The sequence below is a fragment of the Zingiber officinale genome, chromosome 7A (genome assembly GCF_018446385.1).
Source record: "Zingiber officinale cultivar Zhangliang chromosome 7A, Zo_v1.1, whole genome shotgun sequence".
Lineage (NCBI taxonomy): Eukaryota > Viridiplantae > Streptophyta > Magnoliopsida > Zingiberales > Zingiberaceae > Zingiber > Zingiber officinale.
The window spans coordinates 105119035-105128472 of NC_055998.1; the positions used below are offsets into that span (position 1 = coordinate 105119035).

The 9438-nt window shown below is 38.3% G+C and overlaps 2 long non-coding RNA genes across 3 annotated transcripts; both read left to right on the top strand.

Annotated features, from left to right (window-relative positions):
- The first annotated feature begins 2847 nt into the window (after positions 1 to 2847).
- On the top strand, positions 2848 to 3477 carry LOC122001942. The gene is made up of 3 exons (XR_006117534.1): positions 2848 to 2893; positions 2954 to 3109; positions 3428 to 3477. It is a non-coding gene; the product is annotated as an uncharacterized LOC122001942 (long non-coding RNA).
- A 2832-nt stretch (positions 3478 to 6309) lies between these two features.
- On the top strand, positions 6310 to 7406 carry LOC122001941. Of its 2 annotated transcripts, none has more exons than XR_006117533.1 (3): positions 6310 to 6837; positions 6898 to 7053; positions 7372 to 7406. It is a non-coding gene; the product is annotated as an uncharacterized LOC122001941 (long non-coding RNA). The 2 variants fall into 2 exon arrangements; XR_006117532.1 differs by having other exon boundaries at positions 6381 to 6837; positions 6911 to 7053.
- Positions 7407 to 9438: the final 2032 nt, after the last annotated feature.

The window sequence follows — 9438 nt, forward strand, 5'->3', positions numbered from 1 at the left end:
TTACCCATCCTATAGGGGCTGGTCAAGCTAGCTTGGAGACCAAGCTAGGGCCGGCCATGGGTATGTTCATGGGTGAATTCATGTGGCCGGCCCTATTAAAATAAAAAGGAATTTTAATTTTAAAATTTTTCTTATGTGGATAATATAATTTAAAAGAGAGTTTAAAAATTTAAATCCTTCCTTTTATAAGATTCTACAGAAGATTAAGAGAAGAGTTAAAATCTCTTTCCTTATTTGTAGATTAAAAGGTTGATTTTAATTTTGGTAAAAACTTTCCTTTTAATTATATTCATGATTTAAAAGAAAGTTTAAAAATTAAAAATTCTCTTTTATTAGTTTCTACAAAAGATTAAGAAAAGATTTAATATCTTTCCTTATTTGTAGATTGAAAAGAGATTTTAATTTTTAGAGATAACTTTCCTTTTTGGAAATTATCCACATGCTTAAAAGAAAGATTTTAATTTATAAAATTTCTTTTTATTAACCAATCATGAAGGGATTAAAATTATTGGAGAAATTTTTATAAATTTCTAGAAACAAATTAGGAAGTTTTAATTTTTGTTTTAATTAAAACTCTCCTTGTTTTGGGGAGAAGAGTGGCCAGCCATTATAATTTGAAAAGAGAAAATTATTTTAATGGCAAAAGAATTAAGGAAGTTTTTATTAAATTTTCCTTATTTGCCAAGATCAAGGATTATAAAAGAGGGGGTAGAGGAGGCTTCAATGCTAACGACTCTATTCTATTTTTCCTCTCTTTTCTCCTTGGGTGTGGCCGGCCCTTTCTTTCCTCTCCTCTCCTTTGTGTGGCCGAAACCTTCTCATGGTGGAGATAGCTTTGGTGGCCGGATATAAGAAGGAGAAGAAGGAGAGAAAAGAAGCCTCTTTTTTAGCATCCCTTGGAGCATGGTGGTGGTGGCCGAACCTCTTCATCCTAGGAGAAGTTTTGATGGTCGAAACTTGTAAGGAAGAAGAAGGTGTTTGGTGGTTCTCATCTCGAAAGATCGTTGCCCACACAACGTCTAAGGTTAGAAGAGGAATACGGTAGAAGATCAAGAGGTTTTTCTAAAAGGTATAACTAGTAATTTTTGTTTCCGCATCATACTAGTTATTTTTGGAAATAATACTAAATACAAGAGGCATACGATTCTAGAGTTTCGAATTTGTTTTCGATATAGTGTTCTTTTGTTTTTTTCCCTTTGTGATTTGATTGTTCTTTTCGGTTAACCTAAAGTTATTTTAGGAAATTAAATATTAGCTTTCCATAAAAGGTTTTGTCTAGTCGGTGGTGGTTGCTCCCATATCCAAGAAGGTCATGTGCCTCGCCACGTCAGTACTGGGAACCAATTATGGAAATTAATATTTAATGGAATTAATAACTTAAGGTGATTTGGGTCGAACGTGTTAAGTTCCGCAGGAGACCCAAGTCAAAACCTAAAAGAACGAATAGATTAAGTTTTGGATCAAACGTGTTAAGTTTCGCAGATGATCCAAAATTTAATTTAAAAGAACACATGGTAGCTAGGAAAAGGTTTAGACCTTTGTACAAAATTTTTGTACAGTGGAACCTCTAGGTTTTCCGATTAGCAACCAACACTTTTGCCCAAAGACCTCGACCCGCCAAGGCTTTCCATATAGGGTTACCACCCCCTATGACCTAGGGTTACCACCCCCTAAGGTTTTCCACCTGCCTAACTGCAGTTAGGACTTTCCTGTAAAGCTCATTCAAGCACATTAGATAACAATTAAACTTAACTTTGAATCTCTTTTGCCATTATCAAAACTAAGGTTCGATCGTCAGACACTTCCCGCATCAACAAAATCTTTACGATGAAATATTTTGGTCCCAAATTTACGATGAATTTTGTGACAAAAAATGAATTGTTGCTACTTAGTAACAAATTCAATAACAAACATATTTCGTCATAATTTAGCAATAACAAATTATTTGTCACTAAATTTGTTGCGATTTGGCGATAAAAATAAATATTTATTACAAAATCCGCGAGGAATAATACATTCATCCTAATTTTTACAACGAAATTATTATTTATTGTAGAATTTGCTACAAATGAGTTATTCATCGTAGATTTTGTAATCAATATTGTAAAATATCGAATCAGATAATAATTAAATAATAAGGTTTAATAGGCTAATAGTCTTAATGGAATTTTTAGGAATTTTTTGAAATTTTCTGGTAATTTTTCGGAGTTCGTATGGCATATTTAGAGGGGATGCGTTCATGGGCCCGAGAAAAAGCCTGTTTGGAATACTCGGAAGTGGGAGTTGATTGAGGAATCAACTTAGGGTTTAATTGTATTAAACCTAAGTATAGTTATAAAAACTCCTCATCCCTAATTTTCTTACCCGACATCTTCCCCCTCTCCACTGCCGCCTCTTCCCTCTCCCTCACCCGAGCACCGCACAAGCCGTCGGATCTTGCTCCCTCACGCGAGCACCAAGAAACCGCAGCCTCTTCCCCCCTCACGTGAGCCACGATTGCCCCTTCGCGCCGACCGCCTACAGCCGCGGGTCATCGCCGGAGAAGAAGACACCCCAACTCCTCTTCCTCCCCGAGCCGCACACCGCCTAGTCTCCTCTTCTCTCCCGAGCCGTGATGCCGAACCTCTCTCTTCTGTCTCTGCCATAGTGTCGCCGACTACAACGCTGAGCTCCACGATCAGCCAGCTAAACCCTAGATTTGATCTCGGTGTGTCGCCGCCCTTGTTGACGGCGTGCCATAGATTGGATCCACTACCTCTTCCATCGCTTCGATGCCATTGCTGTTGGAGATGCAAGGAGAGGTTGCTGATCTTGTCCAGCAGCGGTAGCTTCACTTTCTGACAGCACCTCTCTCCAACGGCGTATCACCTTTTGGGGGCATTTGGAATTGGAGGTAAGGTTGTTGAATTTTAGGTTTGTTTTGGGATTAGAAAGCTAATTAATGGACTCATAGTTTGGGTTGTTAGGTCTACAAGAGGTGGTGTTTTCTTTTGGTTTCCAGCAGCAGCTCTGGTTTTGTTCCCAGCAGCAACTTTGTTGTAACTTCGACTACCAGATTTTAGCAATGAATTTCTGCGGTTGCGAAGCGTAGGCTGGGATATCGATTTGGGTGAGTTAGAATTATTTCATCTTTGGTTTAACCTAATGTGATTATGGAATAGATAGGGGTTTGATTTCATATTTTCTATGGTGGTTGGGTTAATCAGTGGGTAGGTTGATTTCAATAATTTCGTGACCATTAATAGAAAGTCTTTATATTGTTATTGTGATAAGTTGTGATGGGTTATGAATGAGATTAATTCTCAGATTTAATGGATTCAATGATTAGAAAGATTAGAGGAAGTAGACATCTATTTGGGTTTGGGATTTAGTTTAGCTAGTAAATGTCATATGCAATTAGTTAAACTGTACATTATGTGATTTACAGGACTGTAATTCGAGACGAGCACTTCGACGTGGAGATTGTTTAGCTCGGTCTCCATTAAAGGCGGATACTTCTTACTTTGATTCTTTAGTTCATTGAACTTAGTGCATGAGCTATTTTGGATAAGAACTACTTTACCTTGAGTCCACTCGTAATTTTTCCTATGCTTGATACTTCCACTCAAAACCTTTAAGATATTCATTTTTATATTCATACAGTCTCTTGTTGTTATCAATGATATGTAGCAGATACCATATACCAACCTTGTATGTTTTGTTTGTTGTTTACTTATGTACCGTATTTAGCACGCTGGCTTCATGTAGCATACCTTATACCTGATTTTAGCTTATGTTTATATGATGACCGCTGCATTGCATGCATCATGTCATTGCATGCATGCAGGCGACCACTTCTTCCTTGTGGGGGAGTGAGCCGTCGGGCCGCACCACACACTTGGCCACTCATGGGTAGTGGTAGCTGGAGAAGATCCCGCTTGTCCTGTCGTGCCGCACTCGACCACTCATGGGTAGTGGTAGCTAGAGTTGTGAGCAGCAGGGATCCCCTTCGCTTGGTAGCCAGATAGCTACTTAGCACCTGTCCATCCGGTCACTCGAGAGGAGTGGCAGCCTTTGGGTGGTACAGTTGTCATCGATCCAGCCTCTCGACCATACATGAGTCGTGGTGCAGAGAGGTGGGCGGGGTGACCATCCGTGCATACACTGTTATCGTTATATCTGCTAATGCTGTTGTTGCTACTTTTGCTGCTGTTACTAGCTTATGCTGCTGTTGTTTGTTTCTACTCCTGGTATTAGTTTATGTGGCTATTGCTCACTTATATTGCTATGCTTGCTTATGTTGAGATATGGCCTCGTTGTAGGTGTTTAGTCCTTAGTTTACTTATTGGAACTTTGTATATACCTTGCTTATTACCTTTGTAGTTATAAGCAGTACTGTAGCAGATTAGTATCATTTATGACCTTCTATACCTAGCCTAGGATATGGTTTCAGGTATGAACATTTATTATGATTTTGTTTTAGTATCTGTTATTCTTCTTATGAGACTGTATACTGTTGACACTCTCTACTTATATGTTATGTTCATGCACTATCTCTTTCTTTACCCGTTGAGTTCCAATACTCACCACCTCGTAAATTGGTTTTCTTTCGCCAGGTAATAGGTAGATGAGTCATGGATGCTTGGAGAGTCCCGGCTGCCAGTCCCACGTCACACTCGAGGATAATTTTTTGTTTGGTTTTGTTATTGTTTGGGTGGTATGTTGATTTTGTGTATTTTGCTTATCAATAAGTCGATGTGAATTTTGGAGTCAAGTTTGGCGATTGCAGGTATTTTTGTTAGTGTCGTTGTTGGTCTTATATTCGTATTGTTTTGTGTTTTCCGCTGTTGTGTGTTTACGTTCAGCCGTGTAGGCTTATTAAACTGCGTGGTTGTGTTTATTTTGTTCCAGCCGAGTGGGCTGATGATATAAACTGCGTGTTATGTTGTTTCTATTTTATGTATGTTCCAGTCGTATGGGCTAATGGTTATATAGATGTATTGTGTGTATTTATTGCTTTAGATTGTCACCGGTACAGGAGAGATGCTGTCAGATTTTTGTCTGGCAGAGACTCCTCTGGGGGCGTGACAATTTAGTGGTATCAGAGCCTGGTTCGAGTCAAATGCTGTGTTTTGTGTTTTGAAATTTCGATCTTGTTTCGATTTATGATTTTCGGTGTTCCGATTGTTTGGTTTTCCCTTTGTAAGTTGAACCCTCGATGTGACGCTCGAGTTGTGGGACCAAGCAGCGGCAGGAATCTCCAAGCTATAGGAGGTATGTGGTATACCGTTATCATACACTTTTGTTAGTACTTGGTTAGTTGTTTATACCATGTGTACTTGTTTAGTTGTTTGTACCATGTGTTTATACCATGTATGATTTGTGGTGTTAGTCATTGGTTAGATCTGATATGGTGATATGTTGTCTTTTGATGATCTATTTGTGGATATTAGACTTGATGGTATATTATTTAGCCTTTGATGTTGATAATAACTTAAAGAGTATAATGTCTTGATATTTATAGAGTTGATAATTTTAGTTGAAGGTTAGATTACAGACTTTGTGCCAGTGATCTTATTTTTGGGTATGTTTGTTGTACGAACATGAGGAGTCCTTGATATTGCTATTTAAGTTTACAGTGCCCTAGATACTTTTATGGACCTGATGTATAGAGTGTCGATTTACTCGCGTTGGTTTGGTTAGTAGAGGACTGAGTTACTCTTATTAGTTTGATCATTAGGAGACCGACTTACTCTTTCATAGGTCTAAGGCTCCCTATATATATATAGCAATTATGGAAAGGGAAAATGCATAGGATGATATTGTGAACTTTGAAGTCTGATTCTCTGTGTGTCAACAAGTGAAGGCAGAATATCAGAGTGGCGCAGTCGAAGCAAGATGAGTCCATAACCCACAGAAGCATCCTTTTCGGATAAGGATTTGAGCATGATATTATGATGGATTAGTATATGAGTGTGTTATTTGGTTGTTACCCTAGGATGAGGATTCCCTAAGTTAAGCAGTAAATTGGGGACCAAATTTTTATTAATGGAGGAGAATGTAAAATATCGAACCAGATAATAAATAAATAATAAGGTTTAATAGGCTAATAGTCTTAATGGAATTTTTAGGAATTTTCTGGGTTTTTTCGGAGTTCGTATGGTATATTTAGAGGGGATGCGTTCATGGGCCCGAGAAAAAGCCTGTTTGGAATACTCGGAAGTGGGAGTTAATTGAGGAATCAACTTAGGGTTTAATTGTATTAAACCTAAGTATAGTTATAAAACTCCTCATCCCTAATTTTCTTATCCGACATCTTCCCCCTCTCCACCGCTGCCTCTTCCCTCTCCCTCGCCCGAGCACCGCACAAGCCGCCGAATCTTGCTCCCTCACGCGAGCACCAAGAAGCTGCAGCCTCTTCCCCCCCCCCCCCCCCCCCCCCCCTTCATGCAAGCCACGATCGCCCCTTCGCGCCAACCGCCTGCAGCCGCGGATCATCGCCGGAGAAGAAGACACCCCAGCTCCTCTTCCTCCTCGAGCCGCACACCGCCTAGTCTCCTCTTCTCTCCCGAGCCGTGACACCGAACCTCTCCTCTTCTATCTCTGCCATAGCACCACCGACCACAACGCCGAGCTCCACAATCGGCCAGCTAAACCCTAGATTTGATCTCGGTGTGTCACCACCCTTGTTGACGTCGTGCCCTAGATTGGATCCACTACCTCTTCCATCGCTTCGATGCCATTGCTGTTGGAGAGGCAGGGAGAGGTTACTGATCTTGTCCAGCAACGGTAGCTTCACTTCACGGCAGCACCTCTCTCCAACGGCGTATCACCATTTGGGGGCATTTGGAATTGGAGGTAAGGTTGTTGAATTTTAGGTTTGTTTTGGGATTAGAAAGCTAATTAATGGATTCGTAGTTTGGGTTGTTAGGTCTACAAGAGGTGGTGTTTTCTTTTGGTTTCCAGCAGCAGCTCTGGTTTTGTTCCCAGCAGCAACTTCATTGTAACTTCGACTACCAGATTTTAGCAACGAATTTCTGCGGTTGCGAAGCGTAGGCTGGGATATCGATTTGGGTGAGTTAGAATTATTTCATCTTTGGTTTAACCTAATGTGATTATGGAATAGATAGGGGTTTGATTTCATATTTTCTATGGTGGTTGGGTTAATCAGTGGGTAGGTTGATTTCAATAATTTCATGACCATTAATAGAAAGTCTTTAGATTGTTATTGTGATAAGTTGTGATGGGTTATGAATGAGATTAATTCTCAGATTTAATGGATTCAATGATTAGAAAGATTAGAGGAAGTAGACATCTATTTGGGTTTGGGATTTAGTTTAGCTAGTAAATGTCATATGCAATTAGTTAAACTGTACATTATGTGATTTACAGGACTGTAATTCGAGACGAGCACTTCGACATTAAAGGCGGGTACTTCTTACTTTGATTCTTTAGTTTTTTGAACTTATTGCATGAGCTATTTTAGATAAGAACTACTTTACCTTGACTCCACTCGTAATTTTTCCTATGCTTGATACTTTCACTCAAAACCTTTGAGATATTCATTTTTATATCCATACAGTCTCTTGTTGTTATCAATGATATTTAGCAGATACTATATACCAACCTTGTATGTTTTGTTTGTTGTTTACTTATGTACCGTATTTAGCATGCTGGCTTCATATAGCATACCGGTTAGGGAAATTGCATATACCAACCTTCTTTTGATACTTGCTATTATGAAATTTAATGCAGATTTGGTTAGGTTAGGGAAAATGAATGAATTGTTTAGAATGGCATGTGGTTAAGCAACTCGGTTATTTTCTACATGTTGTTTCCTTAATAAGTAGGAATAGCTAAAAGAGTTAGGGGGTGTTTGGTTTAGGGGAATAGGAGTGGGGAATGGGAATGGGAATGAGAATCATTGATTGCCATTGTTAATGTTTAGATTATGGGAATAGGAATACAAATTTGGGAATGAATCCTTGAAATTGGGTAATAGCTCATTCCCATGTACCTCCCCTTCAATGAGTCATTACCCCATTTTCATCAATCAAAATATTCCCTTATTCCAAAAAACCCTTGACCTAAAATTAAAATTTTCTCCCTTAATATCAAATATCAAAATATATTTATTTTTTTTTTTCTTTCATATCACTTCTCATCATATTTTCTCTCTCATCATATTTTCTCTCTCGTCATTTTATCACACACTTTCTCTCTCCTTAATCTCTCCTATCACACTCTTTTTTTCTCATTATACTTTCTCTCTCATCATACTTTCTCTCTCCTCAATCTCTTACATCGCACTCTCTTCCTTCTTTCTCTCTCATCATACTTTCTTACTCCTCAATCTCTCCCATCACACTCTCTTTTCTCTTTTTTTCTTATCACACTTTCACTCTCATCACATTTTCTCTCTCCTCAATCTCTCTTATCACACTCCCTCCTTTTTTTCCTCAACACACTTTCTCTCTCAACATACTTTCTCTCTCATCATACTTTCTCTCTCCTCAATCTCTCCCATCACACTCACTGTTCTCTTTTTTTCTCATCATACTTTCTCTCTCACCGTACTTTCTCTCTCCTCAATCTTTCTCATCACACTCTCTCTCCTCATTTTTTTCTCATTATATTTTCTCTCTCTTCATCCTCATCCATCATACTTTCTCTCACATCATATTTTCTCTCTCATCATGCTCTCTCCTATCACACTCTCTTTTCTCATTTTTTTCATCACACTTTCTCTCTCTTCATTCATTGACATCACACTTTCTCTCTCATCATACTTTCTCTCTCATCATTCTCTTTCATCATATTTTTCTCTCACATTTATCTTTCTCTCATATATAATTTTTTCTCTTATTTTCCTTTAAGGGTAAAAAATGAAATTTTGATTTATTCCGATATAAAATATGCAACTAACCAAATATTGCTTTTAAAAGTGATATCCATGCTCATACCCATTCCCATTCCACAATACAATGATTCTCATTCCGATTCCTATTCCTAGGAATGAACCAAACGCCCCCTTAGTCTTTTGAATTGGTCATCTTTGATCTCCGTTGTGTAGTTTAGTATTTCAATTTTCAGTTTTCTTTGCTAGTCCATAAGCAGGAACAGGCTTTCCATATTAGCATTTTTTTTGGCTTAGACTCTCCTTGCTATTTTGGGCAGCCTTACCTAAATTCCAGCATGATTAAATCTAGTTTTGTGAAGTTTGATTTGCTTTAGGAATTTTAATGCATAAATTTATTAGCTTAGAATGCAGAACTTTGATTAGCATAGTATGCAGTATTGCAATTGTTTAGCAATTTCAGCATGGCAGTTTTAGATATGTTTAATGTTGCAGTATTTCAATTGGTTAGCATTGCAGTTTTAGATTGAAGCATTCAGTTTTAGTTTGGCATAGTTTTATTAAGCATCTCAGTACGATTTTATTAAGCATTTCCATACAAT